Source organism: Haemaphysalis longicornis, unplaced genomic scaffold (genome assembly GCF_048455015.1).
Source record: "Haemaphysalis longicornis isolate Haplotype H1 unplaced genomic scaffold, Haemaphysalis longicornis Haplotype H1 scaffold_13, whole genome shotgun sequence".
Classification (NCBI taxonomy): Eukaryota; Metazoa; Arthropoda; class Arachnida; order Ixodida; family Ixodidae; genus Haemaphysalis; species Haemaphysalis longicornis.
Genome location: NW_027526233.1, coordinates 30,654,654 through 30,678,358, shown reverse-complemented (window position 1 = coordinate 30,678,358; position 23,705 = coordinate 30,654,654). Strand labels below are relative to the sequence as shown.

Here is a 23,705-nt window from a genome sequence, read left to right as displayed (position 1 = left end):
ACCCATGCTGTTTATAAATCAAGATTGAATGCATTCTAATATACTGTACAGGTATTTTGAAAGATATGAAGGTGCTAGGCAGCGTATGATGCGGCGATAACAGGATGGGTATACAGAAAATACGGCTAATTCTGAAACGGGATAAAGGAGCACAAGCGCAAAGGAGGAAACCCAGCCTGGAGTCAGTTATATCCAGAACGTAGGTGTTCTATATTATTTTTAGGAAAGAACTGCGCCCTTTTAAACTGGGACAACGAGCAACACGTTGATATACTACATGGCAACCTAGCAACGGTAATCACACGATCAGCACTAGCTGTAATGAAGCAGAGTTTATGGTAGGGACTGGTACTCTCATTAATTAAACGAATGAACTGATGCGAAACATAGCAACAAAAAATATCGAGAATGGTGGATGAATTTGTATATAATGACCGTGTGAGAGAGAGGACTGACTTCTTCATTAGAAATAAAATTCTTAGTGCTGTGCTCATTTTGGGACCCCTTTTTTGGTGCCAGTGGCGAAAGCCCTTTCCACCAACAAAAGCTGGTCGTTCGGACCAATTCTTGCCAGCCCACTCTACACTCTTAGCCGCGTCCCGGATAACGGCCCATCTATAGGCGCCGTCAGTCTGAATACCGTGATGTAAGAGGGTCTGAAAGAAACATTTTCCGTGATGATATCACGAGCGGTTGCAGGACGCATATATGCTGCGTCAAAAGGCGCGTGTCACGGTTATAAAAAAACGGACACCCTGACGCGAGGAAAAACCAAAAACAGCCACAAGAAAAGCACCGGGGCACCGGGGCCCACAAGCTTACGGCGCATGCGCGGAGGTATATATCGCATATTCTGCCCCGCTAGCTTTCACCGCGGCTGACCATGCGCCCGAAGACGCGGATGGGGCGACGAAAAGAATAAAAAATATTTAGAGCACATGCGCAGTAGGAGATGAAAGAAAGTTCAGCGCGCGTGTGGTCGCGCCCTTTCAAGCTGTCTTTGTGTTGAGTGAGCTGGGAAGACACGTGAGCCTCGCTGAGTTCTCTGGCCACACACTTCCGAGTGTTTCTTCTTAATGGCCTCATTCGTGTCAACTGGCATGAAAGGCGTACTGCGGGGTCGTTGCAACCATGGCAACAGGTGCGAATGCGACGGGTTCACCAGAGCGACGGGGACGTACAGCCAACCAGCGGCGTCCTATCACCCCGGATGGTGTGTTTACTGCGGCCATAGCCCGGTTGAACATGAACGAGTTGGTAAGTTCGTGAATTTCTTGTCGTTTTTTCGAGAAGCCTGACAGAATTTATTTTCGAAACCATATAGTGAGCGAAAAAGTTACAATGCCTCATCATCGTCGACAGAAGCCCCTTCCAGCATACCGTACTCTGTTACTTGGCGTCCGACGGTTACAGTATATTGGATGTAGTACCCAGAAAAATTGTATTTCTGTTTGCGGCGTCTTTTTTGGAATCCTGGCGAAAAGTTTACACTCAGCGTTTAAACTTTTCGCCACGTGGGACTGGTACTCTCATTAATTAAACGAATGAACTGATGCGAAACATAGCAACAAAAAATATCGAGAATGGTGGATGAATTTGATGTAGTACCATGAAAAATTGTATTTCTGTTTGCTGCGTCTTTTTTGGAATCCTGGCGAAAAGTTTAGACTCAGCGTTTAAACTTTTCGCCACGCGGGATTTCGCCAGAGACAGATTTCAGTGCTTGTGAAGAATACAGAGGTAACAGATAATTTGCACTTTGCAAGTTATATTTACGCACCTCTCATTGTACAGGTCTGGGCATATAAAGCATAGTTTTGTTCTATATTTTTGGAAATTTTATGGCCATTGCTTGTCTACCGCATAGCAACAAGTTAGGTATACTTTTATTCGTAACTACGTCTTCGCGACCATAGTTTCACTTTCTCACTGTTTTAAGTCATGTTGACGATATTGTCTGGCTATTATTTGCAAACTTCAATTCGGTGTGTCTCAGTTGTAAAGTTTTAACATGAGTTCAACTCTAAAGTTTTATTTTAAAGCAGCATTCACGACCAACAGCACCTCCCGTCACGTTGCCTTTGCCGAGGCTGTATTCTCTCCGAGGTGTTCACTCACGGAAAAACCCAGCGTGGCCCCGTCATGGATGTCGCATGCTATTGCAGGCCCGCTGGCTGTCGCTCTAGGCTCGTGGCAGATACGCTTGAGAAAAAAGACATCATTATCGATTTTGTTTTAGGTTCATAATAAGTGTTTTTTGCCTTTTTTTACCTCAACCGTAGCACGCTTTCAGTGATGCGCAGACAGCACGTGTATGTTTGTCTTTCGCTTGGTGGAAAGTGTTTAACAACAACAACAAAAATACGGCATGATGCTTTCTACCTGTAACAGCGAACGAAGCATGTGTAAGACGTTCGATTGACGTGCCCTCAAATGAAATTATATCAAGGTTTCCTCGCACGAGTCCGCATCGTAGGAAAGCTCCATCTTCTAATGTATCTGATGTTAACGTCCGTCACTAAAGCGTTTGAATGTACTGTGCTCACTGATTGAAACGCGACGCTGTGAGCGCGTGGCCGCCGGTACATGCAGCGCCGCCCATGGACGCCTGTTGAAGCTAGGTGTTGCATTGTGGTATACCGCGAGGATGAGAGCGTGTTGACCGTAGGCTTACTGCTTCCGGTTGCCAATGAGCGAGCCTGTGGTTTCCCGCCGCGACAGTAGGGCGCTGCGAGCCCAAAGCGCTGGAACGTGTTTGTGCGCTGACGGTAGTAGCCCGGCTGTGCGCGCAGCCGATTGCGGGACATCGTGTGCGCGCGCTCTTGTTACGCGTGTCCTTCCGATGCGACACAGATAATGTGCATGTAATGCACGGTCACGATTATCTGAATAAAACGAGCGTCTGCACGAAGGAACAGCAAACTTTATTCCAGGATGTAAACTAAAAATCTTGTGATGTAGTGGCTGCGAGGGCTATTGCATTTCTTCTGCAGTTGTGGAGTCGTTGAAAATTACTGTTGCGGAAGTGACTTCGATTCCTTTGTGGTCTACTGGTCAAATTGGGAAGGCTGGTTTATCGGCATACTTGTCGGCGTCAACATAGCGTGTGTCTCGTGGCTTGACTTGGAGCATCTTGCGAAGCATTTGAATCCGGGCTTGTCGCCGACCCTGGTTATGAAAGGGGTGCATATTTCAAAGAAAGTGCTACGAGTTGTGCCGCGCCTCCGCCAGATGGTGCCACGGGTCCCGCGAACGAGACAAGACGCAGTGAAATATCCCCCTCGCGAGGGGCACGATCAAATGCAGAGCATTTCCGGGGGCGCATGACGTTAAGTAGTTTGCGTTACGTTAATGTTGTTGCACTTGTGGCAACTGCTGACGAGAGACCGCTCGTCAGCAGTAATTTGAATGAGTCAATGATATAAGGCGCGTTCGTAGCGTCCCATTCTGGGTTGGCTTTGTGGCGCAGTGGGTAGAGCACCATGTACATTGCGTTTCGCCCGCAGGGTCAAGGGATCGAAACCGGGCGCTGGATAGTATTTTTCTTATATAGTAGGGAGGGGTGCGGTGCGGAATACGGACGTCAACGCGGGTGACATGGTGAGTTACTGAAATGCTCTGCATTAAAAAAATGAAAGACACATTTGCAGGCTCGTTCGCATGTGGTGAGGTGCATTAGTACTTTATCGGCTCTCCCCTTTTTTTTAGTTTATATCGTGGACTGAAGTGGACTGTTCCTTCGTACAGACGCTCGTTTTATTCAGATAAGCGCGACCTTGCCTTACGTGCACATTATCTGTGTCGCATCGGAAGGGCACGCGTAACAAGAGCGCGAGAGCATACGATGTTGCGAACTCGGCTGCGCGGGCAGCCGGGCGGCTGCCACCGGCGCACAAATGCCCTCCTGCGCTCCAGGCTCGCAGCGCACCGATGTCGCTGCGGGGAACCATAGCTCCGCTTATTTGCTACCGGAAGAAGCGAGCCTGCGGTCAAAACGCTGTCATCCTCGTGGTATACCACAATGCAACACCTAGCTTCCACGAGCATCCACGGGCTGCGCTGCATGTAACCCAGGCCACGCGCTCGCAGTGTCGCGTTTCAATCCGTGAGCACTGTACAAAGCGTGAGATAACAGGACATACTGACTTAAAATACTGGTATGCTCTTGGCTTATTTTTGATTAGGCGTTGGTAATAATGCTACTGCGTCCCTATAAATAACTCCACCATGTTGTCCCTGCGTCGTTTCTCAACTGCCATATTTTTTTTCTTCCAGTGCCAACGCAACGTGTGGCAGCGACCTTTCAGCTGTTCTGAGCACTAGAACCAGTTCCTCACGAATTGGCTGGAGCAGGTAAAAATTGTTGCATACGCTTTCTTCGCTGCTTGTGGCGTTCAAAGCTGGGTTTTTGACGTCCCCGCCGGTTAATGCCTCACGATCCCCGCCCTTTTCTGGTTATTTCCCCTTTATGATGTCCTTCGCGGTCCCCCTCGATGTCATCTCCATTGCCCTCCTTCCTTTCACGGCCCCCCTGTCACCACCTGTCCTTACTTCACTTCCACAAATCACGTGACTCAAGACACAATTGGGTTTCCCGTGGGTCACTAGCAACTTGGGTAATGGGTCAGTGTTTCACATGACCCACCAGTCACTGACGGATGCCCATGTGCGATTAGTGATTAGTTATCACTGGTGTGCTAACTGTGAACCACCATTTGCCAATTAGTCAGTCAGTCAGTCAGTCAGTCAGTCCCCACTAGGTAGCAGACCAACCCCTATCGCTTTTAGTTAGTTTTGGTGTCAGACAGCCGAACGAAACGTTTCATGTCTACCTAGCGCAAAAAAACTATTTCCTCATATAAATGACTTAGTGTTTGCAAACGTACTTCTAATAGATACGGTCAAAAATTTTAGCAAGCGAAATTTAGGTGCGATTATCATACAGGCACGTGAAAGGTAAGGACGTGGACATTGAGCACATTTTGATACAGCTTGCTTAATGTGTGGCCCCAGATTTTTTATTAGGAAGAGGAGCAAAACCTTAATAAATCAAGTGGGTTCGCGGGTGGTCCTCAGTCCGGAACTCCGTTGGTGCGGCCTGCCGTCTTCGCCTTTCAGAGCCAAAGCTGCTTACGCAGGTTTGAGATGGCAAGCTCACTCTTCCACTGCCTGTGAATTGCATTAGGGATTCGATCAAGGTCTAGTTTTCACTGGCGTGCCCAAAACATATGGAGGAGAGCAGTTTTGCTGCCGCGGTGCCTGCGCAGGGGGTAGTGTAATGTGGGGTGGATGCAGTGTGGCCGCACGGGGTGTGGAAATGTGTTAGTTTGAAACCGTCAAAGGGCGAGTTGTTCTTTTGTTAGCTGGTCAGACGGCGGCGGGAAGGTGCGTCGTGGGAGCATGTAGTGTTGGGTCATGTGTATGTGATTAGTGAGTGACTCGTCCTCTCGTCATCTTGCGGTGCCCGGCAAGCAAGTTCTTGGGTGTGAGCGTGAGCTGCTTGATTACCGCGAAGGGATGAGTGGGCAGGTATCAAGATAACCTTGATTGCTCTCTTGGGGGGGGGGGGGGGGGGTATGGTTTATAATTCATGCGGCTACCTTGGCTCGAAAAATTTCCAGATTTTTGATCCATCCCCATATATGCTTGCTTAAAGAATGCAAACAAGTCATATGCACTATGCAAGGGTTAGAAAGAAATTTTTCGAAAATGCGCCGTGGTGCATAGAGATTTTAGTCACTTATGTGCGGGACTGATTTTGTATATTTGGCCGACAACAACCTGTGCACTACTGATGTCAACGAAGAGCATTGCAGTGAAGCTGTGCAGCTACGATCCACAACTATTCATGCAACTTCGTGACTACACTTTTTGTGCAGAACCAAGCCATTCGGAAGCCCACTTAGCCGGCTTGGATGCACCACCAAAAGCTCACCAGGGGGATAATGTATGTAAGCAAAACCCTTATATTTTCGGCCCGTTTAGATCCTAACACATTACAGGACTGAAGAAAGTGACCTTCTGTAGTTCTGGCAATAAATACACGTAGCCCACTGTAAAAAGTAAAATGCCTACGTATTTACTCAATTCTCAGTGATTGTCTTTTGAACTATTTAATGTCAGTTATTTTTTTTTTGCAATATAAACATGCAGGGCCAAATGAAGACGGGTGTTTTGAGGAGGAGCCTGTGCCACTGCTGCCGGTAACAGGTGAGTGCACTAAACATGACACCGAAAGTACACGCAATTTCCTCAGCAACCTTCGCAAAGCATGAATAGTAATGTTTATTCCATGGCCATTCGTTCATATCAAAAAGAAAAATGAAGAGAGTAATATATTGGACTACTGAAAATAACATGCTCTCTTAACATGTTGCTTTTGTCTTTCAGGCTCTAAAAATTCTTGCTGAGGCTTGTGCATTGTATGCATCCAGTTTTAAAAACAAAAATATCAAGCCTTGCATTTTTGCTGACCGCATATGCTGCTGAATGCATTCGGCATTTTGCGGGAGGAAAAAGTCTTTGTATGGATATGGCTGCCTGCTTCAGCACTGAAATGTAATTTACAATTGTGCTACATAAATGGAAATGAAGCCTGGCCTTTTTACATTTAGCTAACGTGCATGCCCATTTATGTTACAGTATTTTGAAAGTCGTGTTTTATTAATTTATGAAATAAACATTTTTATTGAGTCCCACTAATGTGGGAGGCTTTATATGTCAAACTTCTGCCTTGGTAGGTGTGATGTCTTTCCTTACATCCAGCTACCAAGGTGTCAGTCTTGCTTTGCATGATCAGTCAGTTTGCTTATGCTTCACAGGCATTGGAATAAGTTTCACGGCGCTCCTATTTAAATAGCGTGAAACTGTATCTGTAGGTTGTCATACACTCTGCTCACATCTTTTGTGTATCTTTGTGACAGGTGCTTCTTGCGAATCTGAAAGTGAAACATCCCTCATCACCACTCATGAGGCCAGTGGCAGCGGAAGCGGGACTGTGACAGGCATGCCAACCCGCGAGACACAACATGTATGTTCAAAGTTTGGCTTTTCTTCTCCGGAATTCACTATATTTGCAAGGCACAAAAAAGATGCCCACTGCGGCGACATAAATCTGTTTTTGTGTAGCATCTGTCATTCTCAGTTCTCAGGCAACACCAGGAGCATTATGGTGTCTGTAAAAAGGCAAATTTGTCGCACCATTCTTCTAGAAAGAGTTTAGCAGTTGCTGAGCCAGATTACCCAATGATAAGCTCTCATAGCGAGCATCACAAGCAACAGAGCTTGGATGTCCATGCGAGGCTTGTAAGTCTTTGCAGATGGCTAGAGGGCCAGCACAAGTGTCCCAAAACAGTGATAGATGATGTTGTACAAGAAGCACAAAACATATTGAAAGCTGTTGATGTGTCCATCGACATTGAAAATATTTCTACAGACCGGCAACGGAAAGTGTACTACCAGAAAGCCGGTATCTTTGTGCAACCTAAGGAGGTTCAGCTTGACAAAGGGAGAAAAGCATATGTTGTTGATTTAGGAGAGCTTCTTCAGAACCTACTAAACACCCACAAATTGTTGCTCATGCCAGGAATCCTTGTCAAACCCAAAATGAATCCCTATTGGCCGATTTCTGTGATAGTACAAGGTTTTTTTCGCACCCCCATTTTTCAAAAGCACAAAAAGAATGTTTTTTTTTCTGAGTGTTTATTACGACGATATAGCACTCGCAAATCCAATAGGAATGAAAAGAGGGAGGCGAAGAAAGCTGCGCATGTACTATGTGACATCCTTTTGTACTATTTGTAGAGCCACTATTCCTTATATACCATTGTACTATTCCTTATGTACTATTTGTACTATTTGACTGAACCTTCCACCTCACGAGCGTTCCAAACTTAACACCATTTTTTGGGGGGGGGATAGCAAAAGCAGAGGATTTGAAAAACCATAGTGAAAGAGTGGAGTTTTTTAGTAATTTCGTCAGAGTTTTAACAGTGCTCAGTAAAGAAGGAATTGTTTTTGAGACTGATAAATGGCCGGAGCGATTTTTTGGGCTGTTATGACTGTGACAGGCGATGCCCTGGCAACCCACTCCCTAGCGGGATTGAAGCAGTCATTTGGGCCTAGAGTTCTCCACAGCTGCCGCACTTGTCTGGTACCGACGGTAAACTATTCGCACTACACCCGTCACGGGCAGTGCCCTCTACGTTCTGAAAGTGACGTCCAAATGCAGGTGGCGCGGCTGAAGGAAGCAACATCTGTTGCTTACCGAAAGAAGCTCTCCAACGAATTCGGGATAAACGGAGAGTCTGTGCTGAGCTCTTTTCCCAACTTCTTTCTTACACCAGATATTTTATATGACCCAATGCATGTACTGCTGGAAGGCATTGTGCCTAAAGAAAAAGGTTTGTTTTTAAATATGGCAGTCAAGGAAAAAGGGTGGCTTTCCCGGGAAGAACTTAATGAGGCCATATCTAGTTTCAAGTTTCATTACTCAGTCAGCAGCAGCGACACGACTAGGTTGTTCGAACCTGATCTAAAGGTGGCGTCCTCAGCAAGTGCATCGCTTGTTTTGATCTTGCACATTCCGCTCATCCTGGAGGCCTACCTTCCAGAAGACTTTCCTTTTGTGACGGGGCTTGCTCAACTAGCGCAGATTACGCAGTTGATTTTGTCGCCAGTTTTGAGAGCCGAAGCTCTCGGGTACTTGGAAGAGTTGGTGGCAAACCACCACGAAACATTTGTGAAATGCTATGGAGAAAGGGCTGTTTTCCCTAAGCTGCATATGCTGCTACACACTGTTGCACAAATAAAGACCCACGGGCCAGGATGACACCATTGGGCCATGCGCATGGAAGCAAAAAATGCTATTGCAAAAGCAAAAAAGCTGTTTAACTTCAAAAATGTGCCATTTTCAATAAGCGATTTCTGCAGACAAACATGTCACATGCCCTTTTGCATGACAATGGCACTCCAAAGATCGACTATGGCAAAACCGAACTTCCGCGTGTCCCTGGTACCCCTCACATGCTCAGCCAGGCATTTTGCAATGCAGGGCTCCCACTTTGTGCTGTAGAAAAGACTGGCTTTTCTATGCCACAAATCGTGATTAAAAATGTTGTGCTAAGAACTGGTGACATTCTTTTAATTGGCAACGGACCTGAACAGCCATGCTTCTGCAAGCTGCGGGATATTGTATGCTTTGAAGGCCACGTTTTTTTTAAATGCCAGCTCTGGAGTTCAATTGCATTTAGTGCAAAAATAAATGCTTTTGTTCAAAGTGACTGTCTATGAAACAGTTATTACACCTGAAAGTTTGGTACTTCCATGGCCTGTTTACAGCTACTCTAAAGATAACTATGTTCTGTGCCTTCCTCCATGCATGTACACTGCATTACACTTAATTGTTTTGTAGCTGTATTCTATTTATTGCGCAGATGACTGCACATAAGCACGCTTAGTTTAGGTGGAGAATCCCAAGCTCCACTTTGGTTTACACTATACAGAAGCCGTTAATGATGAACAGTTGCAGAGTGTTTTTGTGTATGTTTGTGAGTCTTCAGTGCTGCACCATACCAAATAACCTAGTGTTCATTTTATTGAGTTTGACAGCTTTTTTTGTGTTATTACAGCGCCTCTGTAATTATACCGAAATATATTTAGACAATGACATTACTTAGAACACATTTCGTTAACCAACTGTGCTCTAGAAATTGTTGTTTATTGTATTTCGTAATATGTATACCTTTCCACCATTTTATATCTGCATCAAAGCTGTCTGGGGGGCTAGTTGGTCTCTTGACATAATTGAAAAAATGCGCTAACAGGACGGGACTGAGGGAAGGAAACACAAAACAGCGCAGACTAGCAAACTGAGTTTATTGACCACAGCATATATACTACCACTTATCGGCACGTGGGCAATCAACAAGGAAAGATAAAACACACATCAGTAAACGCACAAGCAGCCACATATCGGTCAATAGTCCAGGAACGCGATTTCTTTGGTCGATAGGGATATCGACGCAACGCTTATGCAATTATCACCCGCATGCGCAATTTCTCGTGCTTCTATAATCTCCCGCGTGAGCGAGTCACGGCTCTTGGCAATCACCTCGGTTTTGTTAAAAAAGGGGTAGCAATTTCTACAATCACGGCAATGAATAGCTAAATGCCCATTGTTAGAGTTCCGGACGTTATTTCTATGTTCTCGTAGCCTATCGTTAATGCATCTGCCGGTTTGGCCGATGTATACTTTTTTACAAAAAAGAGGAATCTTGTACACTACTCCTTCGATGCAGTCCACGAACATGGTGCCGTGCCTAGTGTGACAGTCACTCTCCTTCTTGGGTCCGCAATTAATCTTCCGACAAAGCTTGGACAGCTTGTCAGGCGCTGAAAAGGCCACTTTGCCGCCGGTGCGCATGGCAATCCGTTTCAAGTTGTGGCTTAGCTGATGGATGTAGGGGATCACTGCGGTTCTTTGTTTGCGTGCAGGATCCGCCGTACCAGCTGTGCACGTGACACCACGCGCTGCCAGCGTAGCCTCCTTGAGTGCCTTTTCTGCCACCGCCACAACAAGGTGTGAGGGGTAACCTGCCTCGGATAACCGCTCTGCCTGAGCAGTTAGGCTTGCCGTCATCTTGTGCGGACAAGATTTGGAGAGGGCGTTTTTAATGCACAGGGAGGCGATGCCTCTCTTCACGAGTTTCGAGTGGGCCGACCCAAACGGGAGGAGCGGTTTATTTGCCCGAGGGGCATAGGACCAACAAACATGATTGCTGGAGAATTGGAGATCCAAGTCTAAAAAACGAATGTGGGCATCGTGGGGTAATTCGCTAGTGATACCTAAGGGCTTGAGGTGATTACGAAAAAGCGCAATGGCTCGCTCAGCGGGGTTTGTGCAATTGGGGCCAGGAGGGTGTAAAATCAAGAGGTAGTCATCTACGTACCTGAACACTTTAAGCACATTCGTGTCAGCAAGGCATTCGTCAATTTCTCTGTCCAAATGTGCGTGGAATAGGTCACATAATATAGGCGCTAAGCAAGAGCCGATGCAAACTCCGTTCCTTTGCATGAAAGTGTCATCATTAAAACCAACAAATGTGGATTTTAGGTACATAGACAGAAGTTCTAAAAAACTCCCGGCCGTCGTCCCTGCATTATTTAAAAAGGCAACACCATGTTGGTCCATACATTCCCGTACGCAGGAAAGCAGAGCGTCGTGGAGTAAAGAGTAGTAGAGGTCTTTTATGTCAATTGAGCAGGCAAAGAGGCCCCTGTCGGAGTTAAGTTTAAGAAAATCAGTAATGGGTGTAGAGTTTTTAACCTGAAACGGGTCGTCAATAGTTAACATAGCCATGCTATCTTGGAGGTACTTGGCAATTAGTTTTTGCCAGGTACCGATTTCTGAAACTATCGCCCTAAAGGGCGGGTCACCTTATGGGTTTTAACGCTAAAAAAGACCTCGAGGTTAAGCTTCTTCGCTTTGTCTAAAGAACACCCTAGTTTTTCCAGACCAATGGAAAGGCATAGCTTTTTGGCCTTGCTTTTGACCTTCGAAAGGACAACATGGTTACGCCGCTCGAAAACAGAATTTAACACAGCACGGACTTTGTCTAGGTACAACACTTTTGGCATGACCACAAACCCACCTTCTTTGTCCGCGGTTAACAATGCGAAGTCATGACCCTTGAGGAAAGCGCATGTACGATTCAAGGATAGCACTTTGGCTGGAGGTTCCATCTGTTCTGTTCCATCAGATACGCGTCTGTTCCATCAGATACGCATCTGTCCATTTCCGAATCCGGGCACACGTTCCCGACACGCCTAACCATGGACAGGAGTTCAGGTTTAGACTTACGGGGTGGGACAGCAAACTTGGGACCGAGGCTGAGGACACCAGCAATCTTCTCATGTAAGTCCACGTCGCCTAATGTGTGCACTTTATCCTTCGGAGCTGGGCGAGTTGCGGAGAGCGAGGCTCTGAGCTGCGGAAGGTGCAGCCTCCAGTAGAACTCTGTCGTGCGGTCAGCAATTTTTGAATACTGCAGCCAGTGGTTCCAAGCCGTCACAGACACAGCTCCGGAAAGAAGCCGTAGGCGCAAAAAGTCGCGAAAAAAGCGCACTTTATGCTGCCACTCAGCACGAAGAATCTTGCAAATCCGAAGTCCGTGACCATGTGAAGGAGGGAGGCCACCGAACCATGCCAGCAGAAAGGGGGGAACAGTTTTCCGTCGCAGATAGAAGGATAAGGTGCGTGCGTGGCAAGAGGCCACCGCTATGAGGCTGACAAGCACGTCCGGTGAAGTGCGAGAACATGTAAAAGAGCCCTGCGTACTAGAACTAAGATTCATCAAAGCTGTCTGGGGGGCTAGTTGGTCTCTTGACATAATTGAAAAAATGCGCTAACAGGACGGGACTGAGGGAAGGAAACAAAAAACAGCGCAGACTAGCAAACTGAGTTTATTGACCACAGCATATATACTACCACTTATCGGCACGTGGGCAATCAACAAGGAAAGATAAAACACACATCACAAAACGCACGAGCAGCCACATATCGGTCAATAGTCCAGGAACGCGATTTCTTTGGTCGATAGGGATATCGACGCAACGCTTATGCAATTATCACCCGCATGCGCAATTTTCGTGCTTCTATAATCTCCCGCGTGAGCGAGTCACGGCTCTTGGCAATCACCTCGGTTTTGTTAAAAAAGGGGTAGCAATTTCTACAATCACGGCAAGGAATAGCTAGATGCTCATTGTTAGAGTTCCGGACGTTATTTCTATGTTCTCGTAGCCGTATGTTCTCGGATTCGGAAATGGACAGATGCGTATCTGAGGGAACAGACGTTTTATCGCGGTGTGAACCTCCAGCCAAAGTGTTATCCTTGAATCGTACATGCGCTTTCCTCAAGGGTCATGACTTCGCATTGTTAACCGCGGACAAAGAACCGCGGAAGGTGGGTTTGTGGTTATGCCAAAAGAGTTGTACCTAAACAACGCCCGTGCTGTGTTGGATTCTGTGTTCGAGCGGCGTAACCATGTTGTCCTTTCAAAGGTCAAAAGCAAGGCCAAAAACCTATGCCTTACCATTGGTCTGGAAAAACTAGGGTGTTCTTTAGACAAAGCGGAGAAGCTTAACCTCGAGGTCTTTTTTAGCGTTAAAAGCCATAAGGTGGACCCGCCCTTTAGGGCGATAGTTTCAGAAATCGGTACCTGGCAAAAACTAATTGCCAAGTACCTCCAAGATAGTATGGCTATGTTAACTATTGACGACCCGTTTCAGGTTAAAAACTCTACACCTATTACTGATTTTCTTAAACTTAACTCCGACAGGGGCCTCTTTGCCTGCTCAATTGACATAAAAGACCTCTACTACTCTTTACCCCACGACGCTCTGCTTTCCTGCGTACGGGAATGTATGGACCAACATGGTGTTGCCTTTTTAAATAATGCAGGGATGACGGCCGGGAGTTTTTTAGAACTTCTGTCCATGTACCTAAAATCCACATTTGTTTGTTTTAATGATGACACTTTCATACAAAGGACGGAGTTTGCATCGGCTCTTGCTTAGCGCCTATATTAAGTGACCTATTCCTCGCACATTTGGACAGAGAAATTGACGAATGCCTTGCTGACACGAATGTGCTTAAAGTGTTCAGGTACGTAGATGACTACCTCTTGATTTTAGACCATCCTGGCCCCAATTGCACAAACCCCGCTGAGCGAGCCATTGCGCTTTTTCATAATCACCTCCAGCCCTTAGGTATCACTAGCAAATTACCCCACGATGCCCACATTCGTTTTTTAGACTTGGATCTCCAATTCTCCAGCAATCATGTTTGTTGGTCCTATGCCCCTCGGGCAAATAAACCGCTCCTCCCGTTTGGGTCGGCCCACTCGAAACTCGTGAAGAGAGGCATCGCCTCCCTGTGCATTAAAAACGCCCTCTCCAAATCTTGTCCGCACAAGATGACGGCAAGCCTAACTGCTCAGGCAGAGCGGTTATCCGAGGCAGGTTACCCCTCACACCTTGTTGTGGCGGTGGCAGAAAAGGCACTCAAGGAGGCTACGCTGGCAGCGCGTGGTGTCACGTGCACAGCTGGTACGGCGGATCCTGCACGCAAACAAAGAACCGCAGTGATCCCCTACATCCATCAGCTAAGCCACAACTTGAAACGGATTGCCATGCGCACCGGCGGCAAAGTGGCCTTTTCAGCGCCTGACAAGCTGTCCAAGCTTTGTCGGAAGATTAATTGCGGACCCAAGAAGGAGAGTGACTGTCACACTAGGCACGGCACCATGTTCGTGGACTGCATCGAAGGAGTAGTGTACAAGATTCCTCTTTTTTGTAAAAAAGTATACATCGGCCAAACCGGCAGATGCATTAACGATAGGCTACGAGAACATAGAAATAACGTCCGGAACTCTAACAATGGGCATTTAGCTATTCATTGCCGTGATTGTAGAAATTGCTACCCCTTTTTTAACAAAACCGAGGTGATTGCCAAGAGCCGTGACTCGCTCACGCGGGAGATTAGAGAAGCACAAGAAATTGCGCATGCGGGTGATAATTGCATAAGCGTTGCGTCGATATCCCTATCGACCAAAGAAATCGCGTTCCTGGACTATTGACCGATATGTGGCTGCTTGTGCGTTTAGTGATGTGTGTTTTATCTTTCCTTGTTGACTGCCCACGTGCCGATAAGTGGTAGTATATATGCTGTGGTCAATAAACTCAGTTTGCTAGTCTGCGCTGTTTTGCGTTTCCTTCCCTCAGTCCCGTCCTGTTAGCGCATTTTTTCAATTATGTTATTTCTGCAATCTTAGTGATGTACACTGTTACCTTCATGTAAATCCCAGGGTATTGCTTGTGGACCTTGGCATTTGTATTGCTTGTCTGTTATAGTGTTGCTAATAAAAGTCTTATTTTGCATCGAACTCAATATTTTTTAAGTGATGATCGCGATTATTGTTGTTTCTTTTTAGAGTACAGCAGCAAGCTACCATTGGTCTTCAGACAACCAGCTGCCAGAGTTTTCATCGTTTGTGGAAGCATTACTGAATAGTATGGAAGTAACAGAAAAAGAACACCGCACACAAATGAGGCAGCTTCGTCACGAAATTATTCATTTTCTCGAGTAAGTAAACAGGATAGTATACTTATACACATAAGTTGTGGTGAACATTTCTTCGGTAATAACTTATTCAGACTGGGTAGTTGGAATTGAAGGAGCCATGAAATCAACATAGATCTTAATTTAAAAAAAAACTATCTTTGATAACTGGCTCAACCTTTCCCGTTTTGCTGTTTATGGAGATCCATTATGACAAATTTCCATTGCCCTGTCGTAGTGATGTCTTCTGGGAAAAAGCGAATCTGAACTTCGCCAGCTTATTTAAATGAATACAAAAAGAGGTATTGTGGGTTGTGGTGCCTAACAAAGCATGATTTGCCAGACCTGTATTTCCCTTCCTGGTCAGGAAATTTAGAATTGTTGCTAAAGTGGATGGTCTTAAGTGAAAGTACACTGTATCAATTTGCTTGCCTTCAGTGATAAGCAAACTTCAGAAAAAAATATGGCACATTATTCAAGTTTCATGGTGGTAGTGGTGAACTGCATTTTAATCGCAAATGTAGCGGTGACTAGATAAATTTTAACAAATGCATATATGGAAGTCTGTGCACTTGACCTGAAACCAAATGAAAACTTCCTTTCAGAAGGTGGGGCATATTAAGACATCGCGATGTTAGGCGAAATGTTAAGGAAACAGGGCGCTCGCTACAGGCCATTGTCCAGTTTTTTATAAAATTGCAGCATGTAAGTTGAAGCTGCAACCTTACTCTAGCAAAACGCTTAAATAATTTAAATATGATAATTTCAAATTAGCATAAGACCTAATTTGTCCCTTTACATCCAGCCGGAATAAACTAATCCAGGATAGCAACAACGCTATGCGATGTTGGAAGTACTTCGCACTTGGGGAATCCCTGGCATCCGCATTTCCAAACATGCTCAGGGAAAAACCTCTGAAAAACAAAGACGGCCAAACAAAAACACCAAAGGTATTTCGAAATTATTATAGTGTGGGAATTGTATTTTAATGCGCCAGTTTGTACTTCACACACAAGTGGGTAGGAAACAGGAGCAGGTCCCAAATCAAACACTCTATACCACCCATGGAGATAAGTAAAAATGAGCAAGCTACGCAAGGTCGCTATAAAAATAACTGTTCACTTAATAGAATTAAAGAATCCTGTCTTAAAAGCAATCAGTGCAGAGCATTTACAGCGTAACCACTTACAGTGCGGGACGGGATATAACGAGAATGTTTGTGACCGCCGGTTTGCCGCCCACAAAGTCCGATGCATAAATTTAACTCTTAAGGCGGAGTTGCCGATGCACAGTAGTAGTTATATTACAGCTTTTTGGCGGGTCCACTGATTGACCGGAGCAGCTGTGTCATCGTTTTAGTGCCGCAAAAAAGTAGCAGCGTGCGTACTCCTCTCTTCTCCAACTTGGACACGACAAAAACATTAATGTGATCTTTATTTTGTGCATTCTATTTGCGCTCACGTGAACCCAAAACTGCCCTTTCTCTTGGTGCATCTCCGGAGATGGGGAGCGCAGTGGCCCCATACCAGAACATTACCAGAACAGTGGCCCCATGGTTCTACCAGAACATTATGACAATGAGCAACCATCATTTCCTATCCTTGTCGAACATCTGGCGATAGAAAGCCGCCACGCCTGGATTTTCTCTACACGAACATTCAGCTCATAAGCAACCACCTCTTGATGGCGAACGCACATTTTAGGGTGACGTAAACGCGGCCTGCATTTTTATCGCACTGTCCTGTCGGTCAGCCGGGCTTCTACCCGCCCCCGTCCCACCCCCCAAGGCATCTGTTAATGCAAAGAAATGGCAAACTGGCTCTTTCAAGACAAAAACAAAAAAGCAAGTTAAAGCCGCGTCCGTGGCTTGGAGAATTATTCAGCAGCGATGAATGTGAGGGGGAAAAAGACAAAATAAGCACTTTGCCGTGTTTAAGTGGCATTCGATTGAGTGCTGCAAACAAACAATAATTGCAAGGTAGGTTTGGCTGAATTCGCGTTTGATTTGGCTATTGTGCGTCTTGTATTGGGAACTTTCGCAGCTCCCATGACATGTTATAAGCGGTCTACGTTGTGAAGAAAAAGACCCGGTAAACTCAATATAAACACAAACTACACAGATTAGGGCAGACACCACCAAAACGAGCGCAAAGTGTGAGTGCTGTCAAAACTACAATAAAACGTCAACTCAAATTAAATAAATTACAAGTACACTCAAGCGTAAAATACTATAGTTCACCTAATCTATGTGTAAAAAGGTGGAGTACATTATAAAATTTTGCGTTGCGACTTATAATGTAGCAGGAAATTTCAACTTCCGTCCACCACAGTACGTGCACCTCTCTTCAGAACCTTAATTCCTAGGTGCAAATATCAACTCTGATGTAGTGAACCTTTCCACTTGAAGTGATGTGCGAAACAAATAGTGAATAGAGGATACTTCTTTACGTTTGCTTCTCATTGATATAAAAGAGCTTCTGTAATGCTAAGCCTTTGGAAACTCAGCATTATATTACTACCAGCTGACAACTTTGAATATGAAAAATATGGTTGGTATACGGGACAGGGAGGAAGCTTTAACCTTGCATAATAATTAAGTGAGATACTCCAACAGCATCTGAGAAGGTATTTATGTTCAAATTTTCAGAGTGTCTTCTTGACCCGCTTGGCAGAAGCCAGGCGTCACAGGCTTCATAAGAAGACACGAGAATGGGCAAAGAAGCAAGAAACTTCCAGTGTGGCTGTTTCATTCGCACCTGAAACCGTCGATTGTGAACCTGCATTACAGGAGCTTTCTGTAAGATGGGATCTGTTGTGTCCTCGTTACTTGTAGTTTAACGCCCTATAAGCTGCATTGCTTTTTGAATACAGGATTGAACTAATGCTATTGCATCATATGATAACACTGTGTGTGATTTGCAAAGTTCAGTATATTGCAAAAAAGGAAAAGCGACTCTGAAAGTACAAATTGATCCACATGGGTGGGTAGCGGGGGGTCGCACCTTTGCACCACAAAAACATGTTCTACGCTGTGCAATATATAAAATCAGATGACACCGAAACCAAATTACCTTTTCTGAAGGGGCTCGGAAAAAGTGTACTCCGATCGTATGTGATGATATGCTGTAAAAGTCTAAAATGAGAATAAACTTATAGCGGAGCTGGGATTGTGTATGATGCATAAAATAACAGATGCCTCTGGGAACCTGGCCTACACTTCCAACAATTTTCAGCCTTAATGCGGGTTGCAAACGTAACTCGCAATTTCTTGCTGATGTTGTTTAAATTCATTTCCAAGGTCATTCAATCACAGTGAGTTCGACATCGCCAGGATCAGTGTTCTCCTGCGCTCAACCCTAACCCAACAAAAGACAGACCCTCCACGTCGCTTGCCGTGCTACTTCCTGAACGAAGACATTGTTAGTATGACTAATTTTATCACTTGAGGGAGCCGAACTGATTTTTTTCTGAAATTTTTGGCATTTACAGCTCACTTTTGAGGCAGAGCTAAGGATTGGCAAAACACAAGGCAGTCTAGTGGAGCGTCTCTGCAAGGTCAAAATTGCCGTAAAAGAGGTGTGTGGCGAAGACATGGATTTCATCCGGATTGATGAGCACCTGCGTGGCAGACATCCTAGGTTCTCTCTTATAAGTGTGGTAAGTTCTAGGCGGTAATTATCTATGCTAGAAACCACAGACTCTGTTTTAATGTCAAAACTATTTCCTACTGCATAGCGGGAATAGGATTTACAAAAAGGCGTATCTTGTGGCAAGGTTGCGCTCACACTGCGCTCACAGGCTTTGCTTCGCTTCAGTATTCCAAGTTGATATTTTGTCAAAAATGAAAGATTGATTTATGGATTATAGTGTTTAACGCGCCGACGCAACGTTGGCGATGAGGCGCGCCGTAGTGGAGGGCTCCGGATTAATTTTGACCACCTGGGGATCTTTATCGTACGCCGAAATCTCGTACACACGGGCGTTTTTGCTTTTCGCCTCCATCAGAAAAGCGGCTGCCGCGGCCGGGAATCGAACCGGCGACCTCGTGCTCAGCAGCGCAACACCTTAGTTACTGAGCCACCGCGGCAGGTAAAAAATGAAAGATGACCATTACTGATTTTTGTACGCAGAAATTATTGCATTCATCTCATATTCTAGTCTACTTACACAACAATAGCAGTGGTATATTGCTATATATGGCTGGCATTCTGAAATGTGTTTTGAGAATGCTATTTCAATTTACTGAATTATTTCAGTGCGACAAGATTCCGGAAGAAGCGTCTCCCGGGCCAAAAAGTGCATGGGGTGAGTCCACAAGGGCCATTTGTGGCATGGAACCTGATGAAGTTGTCTTCCTTAGCCATACTTGTAGCCTTGAAAAGGCGCTTTTTCTTTGTTTGACTGTTTATTATGTGAAAGACCTCACATACCCGTCCGCCTTTGGGCAAACGTTGCGTTTGATCCAGGTATCACTCTGTAAAGAAGATGTATTTCCTCCTTGCTGGGAAAGCAGCAAGCTGCTGAAAATCCTCGACAAAATGAAGAAGCCTTGATTTGTAAAAAGAGAACATTTTTATTTGTGTGCGCCGTAAAAGCAAGCTGCTGGCACAGCCAAATAATTTTAAACTTGCAGCTCTCAAGTTCCCTACCCAAAAAGTGCTTTGTAGACTTTTTTTAAACGAAGGTATTGTCAAGTTGCAGCACAAAAGTGACTGCAACGAAGCCTTTCTTTTCCGGTGCTACGAGTCCACTGTAAGGAAGCCTTTTTTTCTGGTGCTACGAGTCTTCTGGCTAGTCAGGGTGCCTTCAGGATGGAGTTTTTTCACACGTACCCACTGTGATAGTCTAGTACAAAAACATTTTGTTGTTGTGTTCCAGTCGTTTGTATCTCAAATAAAAGAATACATTGTTCCTAAAACATGTTATGATTATTTGTGTAAGTATTTTACATCACACACACATGCATGCTCATGGATCCCAGAATGACAAAATAAGTACCATTTACGTACCCAACTCGGTTTTTGGATTAGTCCGCAAGCATTTATGAATAAATACCTTTTCGAAATAGATAATGTTCTTTGGGATAAGTCCATTTACAACTTAGCTTGCACCATGGCATCGTGAAGTATAGGGACCTTTTGGGCCACAGCGTATCGTACCTTAAGTTTTATAGTTTCCGTGGGAACAGAGCGGGATTATTGAGTTAATTGTCAAAGCTGTGGCCTCTGTCAGACTGCAGAGTCGAAGTATCATTGATTCTATGCATAAAAAATAAGCTCGTGAAGCTGCTAAGTGCACGAAGTACGAATGTGAGAGTGCCACTTGAGCCAACGCAGCCCTTTTAGGTTGAGAGTTTGATAGGAACTGAAATTTAAATGCAGATCGATGCATGTGCACCAAAATACTGTGCCTTGCAAGGCCATATCTTTTTCGTTTGGTGAATCGCCTCAGAAATGATAGGAAGGCCAAATCGCGATCTTGCTTCACCGTGTACTGTACTAACGGGAGCACAATGTGAATAATGGGAGCACAAATTAAATGAGGCCCACATAAAAATACAAACTGCCCCAGTAGCCTCACGTGTGTAAGCTCACCCCTGAACGCTGTCTGGGCGTTCTGGCCGACCACTTATCCGGTCTACGCGAAGGAAGGAAGGAAGCAAACTTTATTTTCGTAAGCCCCGTTAAACCAGGGCGCCGTCTTGGGAAAGTGTGGCCATGGCTAAAACCGGTAAGGTATTCAATTCGCACTCGCAATTCATAATAAGAACGCTGTGTGTAGAGTGCCATCCGACGGCTCTTTACACGGGTGTTGGAGCGCTGTCAACGCGGCAATTCTGCAGGTCTCGCCACACGCACAATCTTATATAGAGTGCGTCATTTACGATTGGTTCATTAATTACTAGGCGCATAATTTATTGCCCTCCCCCTGCTACAAAAAAAGGTGCGGGCATGTAACCGCACCATCAGAGCTACCATGAGAAGAAAAAAATTTAGTGCACCATTTCATGCATGGCATACTTGCCACTCGGGATGAGACAGCGATCTTATTTCAGCTCGACAATGCACCTTCCGTGCTATAGTTATTCGCAAGTATCCTGATAGGGCACTGGCCCCCAATGACGAAGAATACTCTTCGTAACAATGAAGAAGAACTCTTATCGTTTGCGTTTGCATCGTTGGAATAAAGCCCTGCATGACGACGGGCACACAGCATTGCCAAATGTTTCCGCTCATACCAATAGGCAGTTTTAGCATATCGTTACCGTGTTTACGTTACCGTTTGCCGTGTTTGCGGGAGTAGACTACGCAGCGCGAGAGTTACCGCGAACGGTAACTTACCGGCACAGGCTTCACTGTTCCGGTAACACGGTAAACGGTAACGCAAACACGGTAACGATATGCTAAAACTGCCTAATGCGTAAATTCCCGGAAACCACACAATTACGTTGCTTTGGTACAGCCATCCAAAAATGTTGTTCGAAAAAACTTCGTGGCGAGCTTCCGCATACGGCTTTGTATTTATAAACCCATGTTTGCACGCCCCAAGAACCGGTGGGTCGTGGTACAGTGGTTATGATATCCGTCTCTTGTGTGGTAGACCCCGGTTCGATTCCGCGTATGGTTGCGTTTACCTGCTTATGTGTGCTTTGTGTGCCTTGTGTGATGTATTGGAGAATTTTAACTGCAATGGGTGTTTCTGTGTAATCTGCTGGCAATGCACTCGAAAAAAAACTACAAAAATCAATTCTGCTTAGTTGGCTTCTTTTTACTTTTTTTGTGAAAAGCAGCAAGGCCGCTTATCTGATGGGCCGTATGATTTGGGGGCCGCGAATAGATTAGCATAACGGGCCGGATAGAAAAATTAACGCCAGCGGCCTGCCGGACACGCGGCCCGGCGTTAGGCGGCCCGGCGATTAGACGGCCCGGCGATTAGGCGGCCCGGCGTTTAAGCGGCCCGGCGTTTAAGCGGCCCGGTGTTTAGGCGGCCCGAGTTTAGGTGGCCCGGCGATTAAACGGCCCGGCGATTAGGCCGTCCTCAGAGGGCCGCCTAAACGCCGGGCCGCCTAAACACTGGGCCGCTTGCGCTCGAGGAACCGCCGCTTTATAAGCGGCTTTAAATTGACGCGGCGGCCCGACTGCATGCGGGTCGTATAACCAGGAATTGACTGAGAGTGTACTGCTGCTGAGGCGGACAAGAAATTGTGTATATATTAGGATATTTTCAAAACCCCACCCAACCATTGGTTAGAGCGAGCCAGGTTCGGTACAGAACTGAAGCAGAGCAGTGTCGTCGGTCGGGTGCATAAGGCGCAATTTCGTAAAAATCGACTAACACAACAAACATAATTTGATTAACAGAAGAAAAGAAAGTAACAATACCGGACAATGACTGAACAAACGCCGGACAGTAGTGAGAGATAAAAGCAAGTTACAAGAAAAGAACTATTGAGAGTTAAAGAATACCCTAACAGACGAACACAGAAACATTACGCAGGACATGGAAGAGAAAACAGAAGTACTTGAGGGATTTTATATGAGGATGTACGCTAACAAATTAGGCTCTCCTACACTACTCAGCCTAAAACGCAGAGTGCGAGGTATTACGAATTACTAATGATTAGGGCATTCAAGGGAATGAATAAATGCATAACCCTTTATATATTGATCCAAGAAATAGAAAAAATGGGCTGTGGCCAACTCTGCCGTGCAAGCCATACTGTAGACTACAACGGTCGAAATGCAGCATGGCCCTGTCTGTGCTCGTGATTTCATGGCCACAGTAAAGATTGGTGATGTTCGTTTCTCCGAAGTCCGGTGGGGATCAGGAACCCAACCGCCCGTGCTCCGGTTGACTTGACCGGAGGCTCGCAGGGCGCTGGTGTTGAAGTTCTCGGAGATGGTGGCCAAATTGATGAACTCGGGGCGTTTGGATTTGGTGCAGGGAAACGAAGAGTTTATATACAACTATTTACATTAGAGTAACTGGATACATGAGTAACAAAAAAAAACGCCGAACTTCAGCTAGAAGTTATCTGTAGGTGCGTACAAGTCACTCGAGCTTATCAACTCCGTCTAACTCTCCTACTCTCGAAGCATACGCAAACCACTCGAGAAACGACGGCCGGAACCCTGTTCCCGCCGCAGGACCAGTCTAGTTGCCCGGTACCCAGCTGTACCCTAAACTTCCGACGCGATCCTAAAGTCTATCTCGCGCTTACGGGGCTGAGAAATCCCAACCTAGCTTTAGCGGTAGAGACTCCTTGTCTCGCCGGGAATCTGCATAGCTGAGAGCTCAGAGAAGAACGCTTTCTAACGGCCAAGTTCGGCCTTACAACACCTCGGTATTTCTCTCGGGAACGCCCCTCTAGCTTCACGTAGACAGCTCTCACTCCGCCATCTTTGGAATATTCAATAAGGCGCCACCACCTTCGGGTCAAAAGCAGGCGCGCGGTCGAGAAAGCACGTGGCGGAGAGAGGTGGGGGTGAAAACCGGTGCCGACGAGGGCGCGTTACCATGGTGTCTCGCCTCAAGTTGTCGCGCCGCACGGTCAGACGACGATCACCACCCCTCTGTTTTCCGCTA

At 45.7% G+C, this 23,705-nt stretch overlaps 1 long non-coding RNA gene across 1 annotated transcript; it reads left to right on the top strand.

The window, feature by feature from the left end:
• Nucleotides 1-1,022: 1,022 nt before the first annotated feature.
• On the top strand, nucleotides 1,023-7,030 carry LOC144164029 (uncharacterized). Its single transcript, XR_013321007.1, has 5 exons — nucleotides 1,023-1,257; nucleotides 4,276-4,353; nucleotides 5,880-5,951; nucleotides 6,154-6,210; nucleotides 6,924-7,030. It is a non-coding gene; the product is annotated as an uncharacterized LOC144164029 (long non-coding RNA).
• Nucleotides 7,031-23,705: the final 16,675 nt, after the last annotated feature.